The sequence below is a fragment of the Talpa europaea genome (assembly GCF_964194135.1).
Source record: "Talpa europaea genome assembly, chromosome: 7".
In the NCBI taxonomy this organism is placed as follows: Eukaryota; Metazoa; Chordata; class Mammalia; order Eulipotyphla; family Talpidae; genus Talpa; species Talpa europaea.
In genome coordinates, this window is record NC_140074.1 from 99464292 (window position 1) to 99486477 (window position 22186).

Below are 22186 nucleotides of genomic sequence, written 5' to 3' on the forward strand. Positions count from 1 at the left end.
ATTTTTTACTAACAAAACCCAGGACTCCCTGCAGAAATGTACAATATTAGCTTGGGATATCTTTTTTTTTTTTTTTCATGTCAGAATTTTACTCTTGCATCAATTGTTTTTTTTTTTAATAATAAATTTTATTTTTATATTCCCCCATACAACTGCACATGGCCATTCTGACCCCAATCCCTCCCCTCCTGGCCCCCACCCCCCAAAAAGTGTCTCTGGTTCATAGTTTTTTGTTGATTTTGATTTTCACTTTCTTATAGTTATTCATTTTCCTGATCACTTATTTAAGTTTTCTAGATTCCTGCTATGAGTGAGACCATCCGGTATTTTTCTTTTTCTTTTTGGCTTATTTCGCTGAGCATGATCCCTTCCAGCGCCATCCATGTTGCTGCAAATTGCATGTGTTTATCTTTTTTGAATGCTGAGTAATATTCCATGGTGTATATGTACCACATCTTCTTGATCCAGTCATCTATTTTTGGGCATTTGGGCTGTTTCCAAAGCTTAGCTATTGTAAATAGTGCTGCTATAAACACAGGGGTGCAGGTGTTCTTTGGAATTGATGTTTCTGTGTCCTTTGGGTAAATACCTAGGAGTGGAATTGCTGGATCATATGGAAGCTCAAGAGTCTATTCTTAAGCACAAACACTGAGATGGTGCTTAAGAATGTGGCAGAGGAGTCGTCATTTATAGCCTTTGTGATGTTATATGGTGGTGAAGGTTAACTAGATGTGCAGTGGTGATGATCATTTTGCAATATATACAAACATTCCATACCTGGAACTAATACAATGGTATCCATCAATTACACCTCAATAAAAATGCATGTAGATTATTTACTTCATCCTATGTATCAAAATAAATTCCAGATAGATTAAATATCCATGTATAAACATGTCTCTTTGGTGAGAATTGTTAATCAGTTACTATATATCCATAAGATAAAATACTATGAAGTACTATGAAGTCATTTAAAAGAATGAGAAAATATTTTCTGATATAGAGTTCTCTTGGTTGCCACATACCATTAACCAAAGAAGGTCAGTTAAAAAATAGCACATATATTGCTATTCTACTTAGAGTTTTATGTTATATACACAGTTGGTTAGAGAAACGACTAGAAAGTTATAGGTCAAAAATTATCAGTAATTTTTCTGGATGATAAGATTATAGGTAATTTATCATTTCTTTTTTTTACTTATCTGGGTTATTTTAATATTTATTTATTTATGCATACAAGAGCTGGGGTGCAGGCCAGAGAGGTGCAGAGGATGAGAGGATTCATGACAGACAGAGTGGGGAGCAGAACAGGTGGATCTACTGAAACACACTGCTGAGGGGAGCAGCGGGTGAGACAGGAAAAGTCTGCTGCACCATGTGGATAGCTCTCTGGCCGGGGATCGAACTCATGCTGCGGTGGCTGGCAATAGCTTGATAGTGCTGAGACTTAATCCCTTGTGCCACCAGGGGGGCCCACAGTATTCTTTGTTTTTTAAGATTGCATTGCCCCTTACCATGGGAGGCTAGTGTGCACCACAAAAGGCGAAACACTGAGTGAGACGGAGACATCACCACGCTGAGTGAGTGACAGACAGAGCTAGGACTACAATAGGCAGGTCTTTTCCTGAAGAAAGGTCAAGAAGCACCACACACCCCCAAGCATGTCTATTCATAGGCACATCACTATCCTGCAGAAGGCATGCACGTGGTAGGTGCAAACACAGACTTTGGTCGTACGTCAGCCTAACAAAGGAGCACGATGCTGTGCAATGCTGAGCAGTGCCTCACAGGAACATACTGGACAGAATCAGTCACACACCTGGCACTGCTGAACAGTTTCATTTTGACACAAAGAGAAATACACTACTGAAATACACGGCTGAGGGGAGCAGCGGGTGAGACAGGAAAGGTCTGCTGCGCCATGTGCGTAGCTCTCTGGCCGGGGATCGAACTCATGCTGCTGTAGCTGGCAATAGCTTGATAGTGCTGAGACTTAATCCCTTGTGCCACCAGGGGGGCCCACAGTATTCTTTGTTTTTTAAGAGAAGGTATAAATTCACTGCAATGCTAAACAGTTTCACTGCGCCTCTCTCTCCTGAATTGATTGTGGCACTAGGTCGATGAGACACACAGGACCAGCCTGTGTCACTAGAGGCAGGAGTCCAGGCATCACAGGGTGCTGGGAGCAGTCAGTCATCTAAATCAATGCCCTCCAACTCTGTGACATAGTTTCAATGTTTTTTAAGAAAGAAGTAGCCAGGACAACACACAGTGTTGTTGACACCATCATGTGCTGCGCTATTAAACGAAGTTTTTGTTCCTTCTGTAGCATGCTACACAGTAAGAGTCTTTAGTACCATAGCACTAACCGCAGAGCACTTGCACACGAGTGCCACAGACCTTTCACTCCTGAATCAAACAGCTCAGCTGCCCACCGTAGGGCTAAACAGTGCTGGGCAGAAACCTCAGAGGCTGAATTTAAGCAACCCAGAAATGAATCCATGCACACATTGTTTCACACAGCCATCTATGTACCAAATCAATTACAACTGTTGAAAAATAAAATTCACAATTTTAGAGGTCTAATTACCTTATTAAATGATTCACAAATTGGGTGGGCTCCCATCTAGATACTGCAAAGGATTACACCAAACGGAGGGTATTGATAGACAGAAAGTGGGTGGGGCCAGGTACTTAGTAAAAGAAAAGACTACTCTGGGTAAAGCCATCTTCCCTTAGAGGAAGGCAGGAGTTCTATCTTACAGATGCCCTCACTGGCTGACTGGAAACACCAGACCGGCTGGTTTAGAATTATGCTTTTGGAAGAGGGTGAAACTGCAGTGAGATTAGGTATGCTGTCTGGGTGGGGAGCCAGAATGAATGACTCCATTTTGGGCTTATATTTTCTATTTTTAACACTTCCTACCATAGTTAGATGAAGTTTCAACATATGTCACTGATTCAGGAGCAAATGTACTACACAGACCTCGACAGAAATGTCTCGCCAGAAGTCCCCTTAGAGAAGTCTCAGGCACCCAGCTCTGTCATAAAAGGAGTTTCCACTAATGTCACTGAGACTGGAGTATAACTGGAAAATGCTGGGGTTGGGCTACCTGTCGCTGCCAGAAGTCAACTGAACAGAGACAGGGATTGAAGCTGTAAGGCTCACTTTATTGTCAGAAATCAGTGATCTGAGAGTTTTACCGCCCAAACCCCTTCTCACATCAGGGGTGCGCTTCCTTTCCCCCCACCCCCTACCAGGAGTATGTGTACCACACAGTGTAAGATACTGTCTCACACCCATGTCATTCTAAGGAGCCTCCATCTGTTATTCCAAGTGTCATCCTTTGTCGCTTGGTGACACAGGGCACATGCTTTTGAGCTCAGTTTTTCAGAGACTTCTCTTGACAGAGTCAATCCTATGCTTGGCTATTTTTAAAACAAGGCTTAAGCTTGTGTCACAAAAAAAAGTGCATGCCCCTCACTTTGCTGAAAATAACAGGTGTGCCAGGAGCTTCAGGACACACATGTCAGGGCTTTATGTTGAAAATGTGCTTAATAAAACTAGATGCACTGTTCATTCATAGCATGATATCTCTATCATCACTGAGTTGAAAGCTCTGTTCAAACACTCCACGCTTTAGTGAGATAGTTTGAAACCTTGGATTTATAAGCATTAGGAGCATGTTTGATTCAGGAAACTGAAATCTCTGTGGAGAATTATGTTTGGTGCATCTACTCCTTTCTTAGGTTGAAATATTGTGTTTAACAGACTGAGGTGCATGTTTGTTTGTTTTTTAAAGTCTTTTTTTAAAGATTTTATTTATTCATGCATAAAAGAACCAGGGTACAGGCCAGATGTGCAGGATGGTGAGAGGACTCACTAGAGACAGAGTGGGGAGCAGAAGAGGCAGATTGATTGACATAAACTGCTGAGGGGAGCAGCAGGCAAGACAGGAGAGGTCTGCCGCACCATGTGGGTATCTCCCCAGCAGGGCAGGGATTGAACCCACACTTCAGAGGCTACGGACAGCTTCAAAGCACTGCATTCAACCACCTGTGCCACCAGGGAGACCATGAGGTGCATGTTTTATATGCCCTCCTCCCTTTAAATGTGTTGAAATGCTGTGGGTCACAGAGCCGTGTGCCAGATTGATCAGTAAGGTCACCTTCTGACATACCGTGTTCAACACTGCCTGGTGCATCTACATTTTTTAAAAATGAAATATTTTTAAATTCTGATTTTAAATAACTAGGTGCATGATTCATTTAGTAAATGAATTTTCCACTCGACTTCCCAGGAGAATTGTGCTTGGTACACCCTCTTTTTCAAGTGATGTGTGTTGATTGTCTTAGCAAGGCACAGTTTTGTCAGTGTGCCGTTCATGAGCTCCATTTTTTAGCGAGATGAGTTAAAAGGCAGTGTTTGGTCATCCAGAGTGATGTCTCCGTGAAACACAGGTTCTCCTCGTGTGAAACACAGATGACTTTCCTGAGTGTTCTGTGAGAGCCAGTGCGTGATAGACTTGGCATAGCAAAGTCTGGGAAACGGTCTGGTATGTGTATACAGGCGTCCTCCCTCTATATAGAAACTCTGTGTCTCCTGGAGCCTGGTGCCTGATGGAAGTCTTGTCTCTGGAAGGGCTCTGGAACAGTGCCACAGACACTGTGTGGCATGTGATCTGTTTTCTTTATTGATGTATTTTGAAAAACAGTGCTTACCCAAGCTAGGTGTGTGACAGATTGTGATGATTTCTCCATGGAACACAGTGTGTAGCACTGAGTGCTCTTTGTACATCTTTCTTTAGTAACTAACATCTTTTGAAGCCGAATTTAAAAGGTACTTGCATATTGGTTAGTTCTGTGGTTTCACTGCAAAACATGTTTTTATAGATGCCTGGTGCTTGTGCTCCTTTCTAAAATAACGTGTTAAAACTCTGTGGTTAACATAACCAGCTGTGTGATCAATTCAGCCTCTGAACCTGTGTTCTGCGATATGAATGCATGTCTTCCTATATGTATTGGTGTTTGTATAAGCTGTGTTGGCAGAGACAGGTGTGATGTTCATTATAGCAACATCTCTCAGAAACAACACGATTGTCGTCTTGCAGCTCACATAGCCTTTTTCAGTGACATACACTAAAAGCCTCAGATCAGCAGCTAGATGGTTATTGATCCATGACAGTGATACCTTTGTGAAGCACTGTGTTTGGCAATATTGATGGTGTACTTGTTGCTTTATAAAGTGACAAATGTTGAAACACTGTTTACTGGGCTATTTGCATAAGTGAATGAGCACAGTGCTGCCTCCATGAAAGTAGCAGAATGGTAAAATTCACTCTTTTGTGATATATTTATAAATACAGTGGAACAGAGTCAGGTACAGAGGTAAAGGTCATAGTGTTATTGCTGAGAAATACCATCTTCAGAAGTACAGAAGTATGGGTTCATGTAACTCATTCTTTGGTGATTGTATTTTAAAGCTTTATACAGCAGAGCTTTCTTCGTACAACAGAGGGAATATCGTCTTATTATCTCTGTGAAATACTGTGTAAAACTGGTTTGCGCTTTTAAACAACAGGGGTAGAGGAGTGCATTTAAAACATCCACTTTAAAGGGTAAGAGTGGTGTATCCTGTCAGCCACAGCGCGGTTCACCCGCTACAGTTTTCAGTGACACACTTGAACTCTGCGGGAATCAGCAGTGGCATGAGAAGCCCATCGTGTGTAAGTGGTGAATCATGCTCTTCGTGCTTCTGTTTCATGATTAAACTCTCTCTTTGCTAATTGTGAGTAATGTTATTTTGTGAGCTGCTGTGTTTAGATGTCTGTGAGTATAAGACCTTCTCCTTGCTGTATTTCATACTGGTGGTGCTGGGTGTGTGAGGGAACACAGTGCTGTCTCATGAAAGTCTGCGTTGAGAAGTGTGTGCTTCGGGTAATTGATTCTTATTAGAACTGTTGGAACAGTGGCTTCGGATTGCTAAATGCAGCTCTGTTTAATGGAGCCAGTTGCATGAGTTTTCTTTCTATGTTAAAAACTGTGTTCAGGGGCCTCCCTGGTGGCGCAAGGGGTTAAGCACAGCACTGTGAAGCTATCCGCAGCCTCTGAAGCACAAGTTCGATCCCTGGCTGGCCAGGGAGCAACCCACATGGCACAGCAGACCTCTCCTGTCTCTCCCGCTGCTCCCCTCAGCAGTGTATTTCTGTCAGTCTGCCTGTTCTGTTCCCCACTCTGTCTCACCCCCCCACACCTCTGGCCCGTACCCCAGTTCTTGTATGCATAAGAAAATAAATCTTTAAAAAAAAAACTGTGTTCAAAAGGATGCAGTTCAAGTACTTCATGGTTGAGTCATCCATATTTAAACCTGTGTTTCACCAATCCTGGTGGGGGTAAATGAGCACGGTGTTATTTCTGTGAAACACTATGCTTAGAACTTGGCCGTTCATGTCATTTATTCCCTGTGACGTGTGATTCCAATCTACGTTTCACAGAACTAAGCGTTTGAGTGAACTTGCTCCATGATCTGTCCCTGAAACACTGTTTGGGAATTTATAGTTCACATACTTCCATCATTAAGCACTATTAAGAGAGCTGGTTGAACAACTAAAGAGCATACTGTTATCTCTGTGAAACCCTGTGTGTAGCAGATTCAGTAATTCAAGTCGGGTTCATTCACAGAATTCAAATGAGGCCAAGTATTGTTTCTTCAGTATCTCAAGTCCAGAAGATGAGTTAATTCTTGAAGGAAATGACATTGAACTTGTATCAGATTCAGCTGCTTTGATTCAGCAAGCCACGACAGTTAAAAACAAGGATATCAGGAAATTTCTTGATACTATCTATGTTTCTGAAAAAAGAACAGTTCAACAGGCTGATGAATAAGATTTAAGTTGTCCAGCTACAGAAACAGCAAGATACTGGCTGATTTCTCAGAACTCTTTGTGATATATCTTTAAGATGCATTGAAAGTCATTATTGATTTGGGACTCATTTTCTTAAACTGATTGTCCTTTCCAAATTTTCAGCAAATAAACAGTTTGAAGGTCAAAAAAAAAAAGAAAGAAAAAGACACCAGACAGGAAGACAAACAGGCACAAATAAAGATCTCTTAATTTTCATCTAACATATCAGCCACTTTGTGCCAGTTTTAAGAAATGGTTACTAAGACACTGAAATCTTTCATTGATTCAATTTCCAAACAGTCCCCTCTCTTACCAACTCTTCAGTGGTTCCACATCAGGAAAGGGACACTCAGAGGACTTCAGGCTCCTGTTCACACCCCAGACCCTTGAGTGAGAGTGTCACTAGGAGAAGGTTTCCATTGTCCAAAGCCCTGAATCAGAGATTTTGCAGAAAGAGGGGAGCACATCCTAAAACAGATCATAAAAACTATTCTCTTCCCCAATGAACTGACTTCACTTGAACAAGGCATGGAAAAGTTCCAGCATACTCTGAAGAATGGTGGGACAATCGGAAGGAAATTCATGGATTGAGTGAAGATACAAGCTAAACTGTAGACTGGCTAGTTAGCAGGAGAAAAGGGGAGGGAAAATAAGAACAAGTTAGGGGAATAATACAAGTCAGAAGAACCCTCCTGAGGTCAGAGTTAATATCAAACAATGTTGTCAGGAACTATTTCTTCAAAAGAGCCAAAATTTTATTAGATTGCTTGGTAAGACAATGTATGCCCTAGGAAATAATTGAAAACAATGGAGCAATCAACCAACAGTTAGTGAATTTAACGGTGGATATGGTCAGGGAAAGAGGTTCAAGAGCCCTGCCAATACCATTGTCAGGTCCAGGTAACTATAGGTACACCTAAAGCTGCCTCTTTCTGAAAAGCAACAGAAGAGACGTAACACTCTGTGTGTGTTGGGTTGGGGGAGTACATAACGAACGTGAATAAAACAATTCACATTTTTAGCCTAATAGCTAAAAAACAAACAAGTAAATAATAACAAGTCATGGAGGAAGGGGTAGCAGGCCCAGGGTTATGCAAATAATTATCTGAAGTTTCTAGTTTCCAATAAAAATACAATGACTCAAAGAAACAAGAACGTCTCACCCACACACCAGGACAAAACAGGCAAGAAAAAACTGCCTGTGAGATTGACAAAATACTGAATTTTAACGGAAAAAGACTTGACAGTGGTCATTATAAACACAGAACTAAATGAAACCATGATCGTAGAAGTAAAGGAAGAAATGATGATAATGTTGCATCAAATAGTGAGTCTCAATGATGAAATAGAAATTATTTTGAAAGTACCAAACAGAGATTCTAAGTTGAAAAATATAATAACTGAAATTAAAGATTCTCTCGAGGGCTTCAACATATATCTGAACTAGTAGAAGAAAGAATTAGTGATCTTGAGGATAAATCAAAAGAAATTATGCTAGCTGTAGAAGAAAGAGAACAAAAGAATGAAGAAAAATGGGCAAAACCTCATGGCGGGGGTGGGGCGGGGCTAGAGCCTGAGTTTTGCCGTAGATTGAGAACTATTAGGAAGTGGAGGACAGTTCTATGGCTGGGTGCTTTGGGTACTTTGTAGGCTTTACAGGGACATCATTTATGTCTGTTCTTAGATAAAATTCAATCCATTACACCCTGAACTAGTTTTCATTTACAGTCTTATATTTTGTTACATTTTATCATTTTGAGTAAACTCTGAGGTTGATAGTCTGTGAGAGCTTTTATGGCCAATGGGAGAACAACATGGCTTAGCTTGGCTTGGCTGTGAGCCTCAGTCCACCCCAGGATCATGCAGAGATATAGCTATGAGTGTCAGACCAGTTCCAGATGTTAAGAGCTGCTTTTTTCTCTCTCAGTTCCTCTTTTGGTAAGGACAGATGCCATCAGGTGGCAGGACAGTTCACAGTGTCCAGATTTTTACCGTTTTTAAGATTTTATTAATTAATATCAGAAGCTTGTGTGTTGTGCATACTCTGTAGTTGCTCCATGGTTAATCATTTTTCTATTGTAGGGTGAGTTATTGAACCATCCTGTGTGACAATGACGATGCAATAGAATTTTAAACTCTGGTTAAAACACATAAAATAGGCAATAACACAAAATAATTATTAATATTTGCAATAGGTCTTGCAGCCAATAGGTCCCAGAATCTAGCTGAATCTGTGTTAAAGATTGAGGCCCTGTTTCTTTCAGTTTAGTCACATACTGTTCTATTTTCCCTGCAGGGTTTATGTAGGTGTAACAGGAAGTATTTGCTATAGCATTAACACCTCCTTGACTGACTAAGAGCAAGTCAAAGATTGTAAGATTCCCCATGATCACTTTAGTTAATGCCTTTATGTCAGTTTGTTGGGCCTTCAGAATAGAAGTAACATTGTTTATGATTTTTGTGAAGATTGAAGACAAGTTTGAAACACCCTTTGTGGTCTTTATATTCCCTCTGTGGGAATTATATTTTGTGGCATATTCATGAAAAGTGAATCAATTCTCTTTTCTGGGAGGTTTTTTTTTTTTTAAAGATTTATTTATTTATGCATACAAGAATGCGGATACAGACCAGAGGTGCAAGAGGTGAGAAGATTCACCAGAGACAGAGTGGGGAACAGAACAGGCAGATGGACTGAAATACAGTGCTGAGGGGAGCAGTGGGCGAGTCAGGAGAAGTCTGCTGAGCCATGTGGGTTGCTCCCTGGCCGGGGATTGAACTCGTGCTGTAGTGGCTGCAGTATGCTTCATAGGTTGCGTCTTAACCCCTTGTACTACCAGGGAGGCCCCCTCTGGGAGTTTTTGTTTGTTTGTTTTATTATTCCTCTTTATTTCTTTTTTATAATTTCTTTTTTTATTTATATCCTTTATATCATTGTGTATTCCCTGTAAAATTCCCACCACCAGTTGACTCATGAACCATTACCATAGTCCCTTGTGCCCTTCTCTTCCCTGTTTTGATCCCTTTTCTTTCCCCTCCCTCGCAGAATGTCTCTTATTTATTGTAGCACTAGTCACAAAAGGTAAGCTATGGAAACAATACAAATGCCCCAGAATGGATGATTGGATCAAGACGATGTGGTATATATACACAACAGAATACTATTCAGCAATCGAAAGGATAAACTTATTCCTTTTGCAGCAACATAGATGGAGCTAGAATGGATCATGCTCAGTGAAATAATCAAGTGGGAGGTTTTTTTTTTAATAACTTACATTTATTTTGTTTAGAGACTTCTTGGTTTCCTTTTTAAGATATATGATTGACTGGAGGGGTGGTCACTTTAAATATCCAAATATTGCTAATGATTACTCAGAATGCACAGGCTAAGTGAGTTATGGTAGACAAGGACACGTTCCACATGTAAAGTAATACCCTAATGGAGTCTAGGTTTATGTTGGTTGTATAAATAGCATTTCTTACAATAGGAATAAGCCAACTGGATACATGTTTCCAGATTTATGGTGTCCTGAGGCTTCACTTACACCAACACAGTATTTCAAATTGATTATTTGCTCAGCACCCCTGAGGTTTTTCACCCAGCTATCTGATTGGGAACTCATAGACTGTAAAATTATTGGCACTGACTCGGAGCTGGGCAGAGTTCTTGCATGGAAAGAACTTGTAACACATGGGGCTAGATGATATTTTGCTTGAAGGACTGTTGCACTTTGTTCTGAAACACAACTCGGGATCAATCTGATCCTCCCAAGCTGTTCTCAGCAGAAAATCCCACACTCTTTTAAAGGAATTCAATATCTTGGACTCAACAATGTACCATTCACAATGTTTAGCATCCAATTAAAGATCAATAAGCATAACTTTAAAAGGAGGGGAGTTCTGACATGTGCCACAACACGGATGAAACCCCAGGACGTTGTGATGAGTGAGAGAAATCAGACAAAAATGACAAGTGTATGATTCCATCAGATGAAGTATCTAGAATATCACATTCACAGAGACAGAAAGCAGAAGGGTGTTTCCAGGGGCTGAGAGGGAAGGGGAAATGAGGGGTTTGTGTTTAACAAAATGAGGAGTTCAGTTTTGCAAAAAGAAAAAAAGTTTGGAGAGAGCTAGTGGTGATGGATCATGATGAATAGGGTGAATGAAATGAATGCTACTGAATTGTATACCTAAAAATGGATAAAATAGAAAATTTTGTGTTATATATATATATATATAACCACGATTTAAATTTAAAAAATCAATAGGAATGAAAAGAAGAAGGAAAATATTACCCATAATCAGAAAAATGATCTATTAGTAGAATCAAATCTGTATATGACAGAGAAGGATGAAATGAATACACAAAAACATAGAAACAGCTGTCACAAACATGTTCTGTGTGTCCAAGAATGCAGAGGATAAGAGAGAAATAGAAGATTTCTATTTTTAAATTTTTTTATTTTAGTACCAGTGGTTTACATCTTTGTTAGTATTTTGGAAGTGGAGGCTCTCCCCGGTCAGGTGCAGTCACCATAGGGCACCCACCACCGAAGGACCTATAGTCCTCCCCCATGGTCCATTGTGCTCCCTCCATCTCCTTCTCCTCCTCCTCTCCAGAGGCCACAGTTCCGTGGTCAGTTTTCAAGGGCTGGTTAAATAGTTTGTGTTTGTCTGATCCTTTGTTTGGTTTCTCTATATTCCACATATAAGTGAAACTATTAGATATTCATCTGTCTCCTCCTGGCTTTTTTCACTTAGCATAGTCCCTTCTAGTTCCATCCATGTTGCTACAAATGGCATGAGTTTATCTTTTTTGATCGAGTAACATTCCATTGTGTTTGTATACCACATCTACTAGAAGACATTTTTTAAAAGAAAGACTAGATGGGGGCCTCCCCTGGTGGCACAGGCGGTTGAGCACAGCACTGTGAAGCTGTCCACAGCCTCTGCAGTGCAGTTTGATCCCAGCCGGCTGGCGAGATACTCTTGGGTCCGAGATAACCGCACACGGTGCGGCAGACCTCCCTTGTCTCGCCCATTGCTCCCCCTCAGCAGTGTATTTCAGTCAGTTTGCCTGTTCTGTTCCCCACTCTGTCTCTGGTGCATCCTCTCACCCTCCTGCACATCTGGCCTGTACCCTGGTTCTTGTATAAATAAATAAACCTTTAAAAAAAAAAAAAGAAAGAAAGAAAAACTAGATGGGATTACAATACATATCTTACCAAAAAAAAAAACACAAAAAAGCAGAGAAATGAGAGGGGAAAATGAGAACATCAGGGACAATGGGACAGTATCAAATAATCAACATACATGTCATTAAAATCTCAGAAAGGGGAGCAGGAAAAATGAGATGAGTACTATTCCAAAATTTCCAGATTTGATAGAATTAACAAATCCAAGAAATTCAATGAACTCTAAGCACAGGAAACAAAAAGAAAACCACAGTGAGGCATATTCAATTAATAATTATTTTAAATGTAAACAGCCTAAATACTGTGAACAAAAGGCAGATAATATCAAAATGGATAAAAAAGCAAGACCCAAAATATGCTGTCTATAAGAAACCTACTTTAAATACAAAGACACTGATAGTTAAAAGTAAAAGAATGACAAAAGCTATACCATACCACCACTCAATGAAACACACCAGGAGTAGCTATTAATATCAGACAAAACCGACTTCAAAAGGACTAGCTTGCAGGGTTACAGAGAAACATTGCATAATGCTGTGTATATACACCTAGACAGCAGGACTTCAAAATATATGAAGCAGAAACTGATGGAACTGCAAGGAGAAATAGACAAATTCACAGTTACAGTTAGAGGTTTCAATATTTCTCTCTCAGCAATTCTTAACTAAGTTCACACAAAATCAGCATGAATCTAGAAGATTGGGCAATACTATACACCATGTTGACCTAATTAATGTTATTAAAAGACCCCACCCAACTACAATAGAATTCTTTTCAAGTGTTTCTTTTTTCTCTGGACTTCCTACACAGGCCTCTGATACTCTTCTGCAAAGTTTTCCTCTGTAGTTGACCTGTGTTCTGCTGTTTTCTTTTTCTTGTTTTCTGTCCCTTTAACTCATGAGTCCAAATTCTCATTTGCTGTTACCTAAGAAGTCCAGTGTTTTCAGCAAAGCATTCCTCAATAGTTTTGGGACTCCTGCTATGTTATTAGCCATTTGGGGGAAATCTGTCCCACAGGAGGGATCTAGAATTACTCTATATGTAGATGATTTGCTGGTGGCCTCAGAAACTAAACCACGTGTAAAGCTGGTACTGTTGGCTTTGCTACAATTCCTCACCTGGCAAGGACACGAGGCCTCACTAGACAAATGATAATATTGCCAAACTGAGGTCAAATATTTAGGACATTTGTTGTGGAAAACCACAAAGTGTTAGAATCTAGGAGCTAGCCAACTTTGCATATGACATGGCTTACAACAAAAAAGCAACTTAGACTATTTGGGGGACTAGTAGGATATTTTCCACAGTGGATTCCAACTTTTGCAGAGCAAAAAAAAAAAATGCATGACAATTGATCAATTGATTGATAATGCCCTAGCCCCTCAGACTGAATCCTTGGAATCTAAAGGGGCTTTTGAACAACTGACATTGGCTATGTTCTCTCCCCAGGTTGTAAGGATTCCAAATTTCAAAAAACCTTTACACTTGATTTGCCATGAAAACAAATGCATTGCTGGCAGAATTTAATTCAAAAGTTGGCATTAGATTCTGGACCAATAGCTCATTTCCCAGTTCTTCTGGATGCTTCCAGGCTATGGCTGTAGCTGCCACGCCTACTGAAAGAGCTCAAGTCTTTGGGTCATTGGGCATATTACATGTTCCACACAGTGGGACAAGTTCTTTCAGTGCAGAAGATCCAGCATTGTAGGTGTGCATCAGATGGCTACATGCACGAATTATTATCCAATCCCAGTATCATGCTTGGCAGTTGTCATCTCCAAAACCCTGGCTCTCCCTTCCCAAACAAACAAACAATGGTGACCACTTAGTGATAATAGAGAAAGATGGCAGGCCTGTCTGATTTACTTGACATTGCTGTTCAAAATTCAGATTTGATCATGTCTCCTGCTGGGTCATGTACCAGGTAAAAATAGCCAAGGGAAGACTTCCTATGGTATGGTAGCTGCCTGTGAAATTGCAGAAGCTTCAGTTTTGCCTGGAATTACATCAGCACAAGTCAAGTTACCTACTAGCAGTTGCAAGGGCCGTGATTCTCAGTTTAGGACTTAAAGTAAAATCTGCATACTGATAGTAATATCTACTGAGGATCTGTTGTGCAACACAGCAATTTGGGAAAGTGGAGGATTTTTGAATTTGATGAAACCTAAAATATCTCACAGAAAATTAAGAGTTGGAACCTTTCCAATCAATCTATCAGCAATGCGTTGTTGCATTCACAGGGGACAAATGACGTTTAAAGGAGATGGTTTTGCTGACAGAACTGTTAAAACATGGCAGACCCAAGAGTGAGAAATTCCACCTTAATACAGGTCATTTTTGTACATTTTCAGAAACATGCTTCATGAAAGGAAATGGATAAATGAATTTAAAAGGGGGTTTGAAAATGTGACTGGACTATGAGAATCATCAGTTAACAAAATAATTCTTGTACCACTCTTCCCATCTGCTTAATTAGCAGCATGTCATCAACAAAATCATCTGAGTCAATCATCGAGAGGGATTTTAAAGGTTTTTATCAGGCCTGCCAACCAGATGCCATTATCTAAAATGTGTGTGTGTGTTGGGGGCAGGGGGGGGGTTGCTTGTCAGCAGAATTCTATAGAGGTCACTGCCAAGTACAGAAGGCTCTCCTTGACCAGCTTGGCCAGGGACCCGGTGGTAGTTGGATTCCATAGAATCAAGCCTGTGGGAGGTAAGAGATTTTGTCTTGTTATGCTTTGCCGGATATCCAGATGGCCTGAAGTTCACTGTCACTCAGGAATCATGCACACCATGCTGTCACATGCCCTGTCATCCTCAGTCCTCAGACAAGCGAAGTAGAAGAATCCAACTCTGAAAAATCTCATCAGTCTACCAAGTTAAAATGGACTGAGTTTTATCATGAGCCTTGTTAAAAATGAGATCAGCTCCTGGGGCCTCCCTGGTGGCACAAGGGGTTAAAGACAGCACTATCAAGCTATCGCCAGCCACTACAACATGAGTTGGATCCCTGGCCAGGGATGCTGACCCACATGGCACAGCAGACTTCTCCTGTCTCTCCCGCTACTCCCCTCAGCAGTGTATTTCTGTCAGTCTGCCTGTTCTGCTCCCCACTCTGTCTCTGGTGAATCCTCTCACCCCCTACACCTCTGGCCTACCCCCCAGTTCTTGTATGCATAAATAAATGAAAATAAATTTTAAAAAATGTGACTAACTCCCACAGCAAGCAACGTGTGGCTGCCTTTGAACTTATGTTTGGCAGTTTTATGAATTTGGGTCCAAGTCCATGTTCTGTGCCCAGATGACCTGAATTCTCTCAGAATCATATTCAAGACTTAAAAGGGTCTCTCTGCTTTCTCTAGAATCCCTGCGACAGAGTCATAAGGACCTAGACGGACCCAACTGGGTCCCCTACTATTTGCAGGAGATTTCATGAGCATAATGGTGTTCTGGAGGAAAGATGACTGTCACACTGGGAGCAACATTTTCCAGGGTTAGATCCAGTTATCATGGGGGAAAAAATCCAGTTGACTCATGTTTCTGATGTAAAGCCATTGGAATGGTCTGAGGTTCCCACAAGGACTTGAAGTTTAAGTTTTCTAGAATCACTGATATTGACCTCAACAAAATAGAACTTTTCTATAGTGAAATTATTATTATCCTAAATAGCCCTGCTGTCCTGTACACAGCAGTGATTATCTCAATTACTCTAAGACTCACAATTTACTAAAAACAAGCATGTTATGGGCCTCCCCAGTGGTGCAGCGGTTGAGCGCTGGGTTGCGAAGCTCCCTGCAGCCTCTGCAGTGCCGGTTCGATCCAGCCACCGGAGGAGGGTCCCACATGGCGCACAGACCTCTCCTGCCGCCCACTGCTCCCCTCAGCAGTGTACTTCGGTCCCTCTGCCTGCTCTGCTCCCTGCTCTGGTTCTGGTGAATTCTCTCACCCTCCTGCCCTTCTGACTGTACCCAGTGCTTGTATAAATAAATAAATAAATAAATCTTTTTTTAAAAAAATTAAAAAAAAACAAGCATGTTATTATTAACACCATATTTTTTTTTCTGTCTTCCTAGTAATGATCTCCACAATTACATCTTTTTCATCAGCTCTATTTTGCACTCCCAAGGTAGACATGGTCTGTGCCGGCATTGGTGGTTCAGTGGTAGAATTCTCGCCTGCCAAGGTAGACATGGTCTGGATGTAAAGTCCAACAGTCTGACTTTGTTGGCAAAGTCACATTGAAATTATGTTCATGAATAATTTATAGTCTGACTAAAGTAAAATAACTAACATGCCTCTAGAAATGTTTAAGAAACAATTATTCTTGACACTTGTTAAAGAACCTAAGGCAGATTTTATTCAGGACAATGATGATCAGTATAGGGACCACTGGAATAGGACTTTGAGATTGGGCTTGACTCTTAATACAACAGGAAAAGTGGGAAATAATAGCTGCGGTCAGTGGATGGGCTATTCCTCAGAGTAAAATTGAGTAAGGGGAATCCTGGCTAAAATTATCTATTGGGAGTCTTACTAAAGGCAGGCCAAGGGGATCAGCATCACCTGGGAGATGAGAAACCCTACTGGGAATCTAGGAGGATCATGTATGAAGAGAGGGGGTTCTGGCTAAACTGACTTTCCAGGATTCTTGCTAGAGTCAGACAACACAGAGATGAGCAGTGAAGCTCTAAAGTCAGGTCTAATTGAGAAAAGAGTTCAGAAAAGCCTGAGTGGAGTTTGCTTCAACAAGAGAGTCTTTGAGGACCTCCCTGGTGGTGCAAGGGGTTAAGACACATCACTATGAAGCTATCTGCAGCCTCTGCAGTATGAGTTCTATCCCTGGCCAGGGAGCTGACCCACATGGCGCAGCAGACCTCTCCTGTCTCGCCTGCTGCTCCCCTCAGCAGTGTATTTCAGTCAGTCTGCCTGTTCTGCTCCCCACTCTGTCTCTGGTGAATCCTCTCACCTCCCACACCTCTGGCCTGTACCCCAGTTCTTGTACACATAAAAAAATAAATCTTAAAAAAAAGAGAGTCTTTGTCAATATTCAAACCCAAAATTTGACACAAAATGTCTGAAGCTAATAGTTTCATAACTGGAGTCATATCCCCTGAGTCCTTTCGTTATGAAATCTGTTTATTAAGGTGTCTGTTGGATTCATACAAAGATCTATTAGATAAAATCCTGGAAACACAGGCAAGATCTAGCTAATACTTTTTAAAATATTAATACTTAAGCAAATAAACTTAGTGTTTTGGGACAATTACAAAAACAGAATACAATTGTAATGGAAATGGAGAGAAATTTGGACCATTGGACCACTGGAAATCATTTTATACTTGAAGAAAAATTCACCACAAAGATCTCAGAAGCTCTTGGTGATTAAACAACTTCACAACTAGCTACAAATTGACTTCGAGTTAGCACCACTAGTTTGGCATGTCTGGCCTGTAGTTATAATATTATAACTCCTGATATGGATTGAGGTGAAAGAGGACTAATAGGTGGGTTTGTCCTCAAAGACATCAAACAACTAGAACCATGGAAATTGAATCTGTGTTCTTCCAAGGTGCGTCATCAAAGCTTTGATTCTAGATAATGGCCATGGATTTTTACGTGTTACATCTGGGAAATATTATGGAGGATGCTTGAACAATATGCTGAAGGGCCTAAATAATCATGTAAGTCTGAGCAGGATGGTTAATGGGAACTCAGGAGAAATGTTTTGGGCCTTACAAGAAAAAGGCCCAGATGATCAGCCCCAGCATTAGGCTACTCCTTAGACTTAAACTGGGTAAGACTTTGTGAGCAACTACCAAATAGTACCCAAATAGTTAATCATGTAAAAGTGCAAGCAATCAAGACAACACATGGTTTGAAATTTAATGTTGCCAAAGGAGAATGTTTGTGCATTGCGAATTGATTGGTTCAGGACATGCATCCCCAAAATATGGCACCTTGGCCAATTGAATATTTTAAGCTAAAGGAATCTGAGAAATGGTAGGGTGAGGGAAAACTTTCTGACCTCCTGAAACAGATCATAAAACTCTCATGAGAGGCACCCTCCCTACACCCAGGGAGTATCCTTCTTTCCAAGGATGGAGACACAACCAGAGAAATCTGAACAAACAGACATTGCTTAGTTTCCCCTTTTACTGCCCTGAGCTCATACTCCTCTGGTTTGATCACTTCCCATGCTTCATCAAATCTGTAATAGCATAAAAACATTCAGACATAACCATTTCTTCAGTCTCCTGATGGAGGCTCTTATGTCACATAAAACTTATATTAAATAAATGTGTCTTTTTTTCTCTTGTTAATCTGTTTTTTGTTACAGGAGCCCCAGCCGAGAATGTAGAAGGGTGTTAAAAAACAAAATTTAACTGAGTAAATTTTAAAGATCTTATTGGCTCTATTCAATGATTCTTGAATTGGGCAGCATCAGAAATTCTCTGACAGAGAGAAATTCTCAGGCACTATACAAAATGAAAGCCAGGAGGGAGCAAGATAAAGGTGAAAAGGCAGGTCAGTTATGGGAAGGTTGCTGACTTTGGGGGAATGCAGGGGGTCTAGTAGGCAGAGTCCTAACTAGTGCTGGTCAGCGATTGCTGATTGGCTGCTTTAAATCCTGTTTCTCAGGGCCTCCCTGGTGGCACAAGGGGTTAAGTCTCAGCACTATGAAGCTATTAGCAGTCACTGCAGCACAAGTTTGGTGTCTGGCCAGGAAGCTGACCCACATGGTGAAGCAGACCTCTCCTGTCTCACCTGATGCTCCCCTCAACAGTGTATCTCAGTAGATCTGCCTGTTCTGTTCCCCACTCTGTCTCTGGTGAACACTGCACCTCTGGCCTACACTCCATCTCTTGTATGCATAAATAAATCTTAAAAAAAAAAGTATTCTGTAGGTACATGTTTGCCCTACCATAAGTTGGATTTCTCTAATAACAAGGTTATTTCTGGAGATGACCCTAAATCTGGGTCGTTAAGGGAGTGGCAAAAAGTTTCTCTTAGACACTTGGAGACCCACATGGCCTCCATTGAACTTAGCACAAAATAATCCGCATGCCTTGGTGACACTTCTTGGAAAAGTCTGATCAGGACATCTTGCGTAGGCCCATCTGAATCTTGGGGAAGCCTGTCCTTCAGTTAGGGTAGATTCAGCTATGGTGTAGTAACAAACAAATCTATGTATCTCAATGACAATGCAGAAAATGCCTTCCTTGCTCATAACACAGTTTGATGCAGGTCAGGGGAGGCAGGGCCTTAGTCCATTCAAGCTGCTATAACAGAATACCATAGGCTGGGTGGTTTGTAAAAAGCAAGCATGTATTTCCTATGTAAGGTTGGGAAGAGCGAGATCACAGTGCCAGCAGATTTGGTATGGTGGCTGGTGAGGGCCACCTTGGTTCCTGGCTGTATCCTTGAAAAGTGGAAGGATCAGGGAACTATCTGGGTCTCTCTTTTTTTTTTTTTTTATAGAGGCATGCTTTTATTTATTTATTTGTTTGTTTGTTTTGTTTATACATGCACTGGGTACAGTCAGAAGCGCGGGAGGGTGAGAGAATTCACCAGAGCCAGAGCAGGGAGCAGAGCAGGCAGAAGGACCGAAGTACACTGCTGAGGGGAGCAGGGGGCGGCAGGAGAGTTCGGCGCACCATGTGGGACCCTCCTCCGGTGGCCGGGGAGCAGCCGGGGATCGAACCGTATCTGGGTCTCTCTTATAAGAGCAATAAGATTCCACCCTCCTGACCTAATCACCTTCCAAAGGTCCAAAGGTCCCATACCTCCTAAAGCCATGAGATCAAGCACTAGGATTCCAACAGGTGCTATAGAGCAGGGGACACAGAATATTTGGAACAAAGCAGAGGCTAAGGATCACAGACTCCTTTTGTGATGTAGCTCTGGCATCTTCAACACCAGGGAGGACTCAGATGCAGGGGATGCAAGTTCAGTCAGTCTAACCCGGAAACTTGTCACTGAGAATCTTGCATTGGTGACCCTTCAAGTCACAGATGAGACACCAGTCAGCCCTCAGCACGCTGCTAGGACCTAGACACAGTCACATGGATGCTTGTGAGTTGCATAACAGATGTTGGGAGCCACTTAATTGGATTTGGGACCCAGAGGCCTGGTCTTGGTGTCTGGAGAGATGTGTGGATGAGGGTGTCTCCGAGCAAGGAATACGGCATCAGAAATCTTGGGTTCATGTAATGACTTATCTCTGACTAATTGTTTTAACTAAGACAAGTCATTTCTCTGAGCTTCTGTAAAAAAGGACATTCTATGTACTACATGAGGTCATATGAAGACTTAAGGGAGATGATATTCGGGAAGATGCATTAAAAGCCATTAGACACAAGGCAAATACTACTCAATATGACTCATCCTGCCTTGCTGAGCTCTCCCCCACTAGACCAACTTCCCTTCTGCTGGAAAGGCAGGGAGAATAGGTTGCTGCAGTTCCTTCCAGCTGGGTGGGGTTCCAGCTAGACAACACCCTCCCTCAGTAAGTCCTCGGAGACCCCCAAGTCCTGCGCCTGCCAGTCCCAACGCCTGTAGTTCATGTGTTCTCCAGATGACAGTGGAAGGACTTGGAGAAATACTTTCAGAAACACCCACGAAGTCTGGACCCTGTCTCCCCACCCCCATGGTACAATGCCATGGGGGCTAGGATTTCTGTGGCTCACATCCACACCCGAGTTAGGATTTCTCTGCATCATGTATTTTGTCTCCAGCTTGCTGACTGCAGTGTCTGCTGCTCATCCATCCGTTTAACAAAATCCCTTCCAATGTCTGGGGGGAACCAGCTGAAGATCAGGAATTTGGGGCCACTCTGTTTCTGGCTTCAGTCAGTTGGGGAACATGAGCTGAAACTTGCCTCTCTGGGTTTATGTGCATAAATGCAGCTGGACACAGTGACTGTTCCTGTAATTCTGAGATGGGGGTGTGGGGTGGAAAAGAAGCAGCAGGTGGAGGCCCAGCTGGCTGAGCCTGCAGGGGTGCTCCCAGGCTGCTCTTCCCTCCATGGCTTTGCCAGCATCTCCCCATCCATGCCTCCAGTCTCTCCTCCTGCCAGGACAGACGCCAGGTGACAATCTGTTCACAGGATCATCTCAGGCAGGAGAGACTAGGCAGAGGGCCAAGACTCCAGTTGCCAGATCTCTTAAATTGAAGTCTCATCTTCATCCAGTCCACAGGTCCCCATAATGGAACCCCTTGGTTCACCTCCCCAAAGCCCCCTCGGGGCCACATTCAAGAACTGTTTCAATAACTTACTGGGAAGCTGATATTCAAGCACACAGGTTTTATTTCTCATACAATGTGCTCATTAATCCTTTACAGCTTAATAGCCTAGAAGTCTTCCTAGCAGGACTTTCCTGTGCCCCTGGAAGGGGCAATCTGCCCTCAGGCCCCTATGGGGGCCTGTACCCAGGTCTCCTGCTAAATGGGAACCGAGTGATCTTCTCAGAGGCTCCGGTGAGAAAGGAGATATTTGTTCCCTTGTCATCCCTTGTAAAACTTTCACAGAATCTGTTATGAGCACTGTCTGCTTTAACTCAGAATGCGATTAAAGGTGTTGTTCTTTGGCATTTAACCCATTGCTGGGATGGCCTTCCCCAGAGAACATGAGCTCTCTGACCAGGCCTGACAAAGAGCACACCCAAGAGGGGCCACCTACTGACCCCCCATGAGAGGTGCACGGTGGATGTCCTGGGGCTGCAGTAGATGGGGCAGCCGCCCCTGTTCTGCTGGGCAGCTTTGGAAAAAGTCACAGGAGCAAGTTTCTCTGCTGGGGGTTAGACCGCAGTCCACCACACCCAGCCTCTTTGGATTGTCCCTGGGGTACCCCTTTCTTTTTCTTCCAGTTCCTCATCAGTGCTGCCCCCTGAATAGCAAAGTCACTTGTCCCGGCCTGCCCACATCTGTGAAAGGACAGGCTCTGTCCACCAAGGGGAGACTTCCAGAATGGTACCTACTCAGCCTTCCTACAATCCTGGAGAAATAAGCCAGGGTGGGGAGGGTGGGGAAGGTGGGGCCTCACTCTTGGTGGTAGGCCCTGGGGTCAAGTTGATTTGAGAAGGTAGC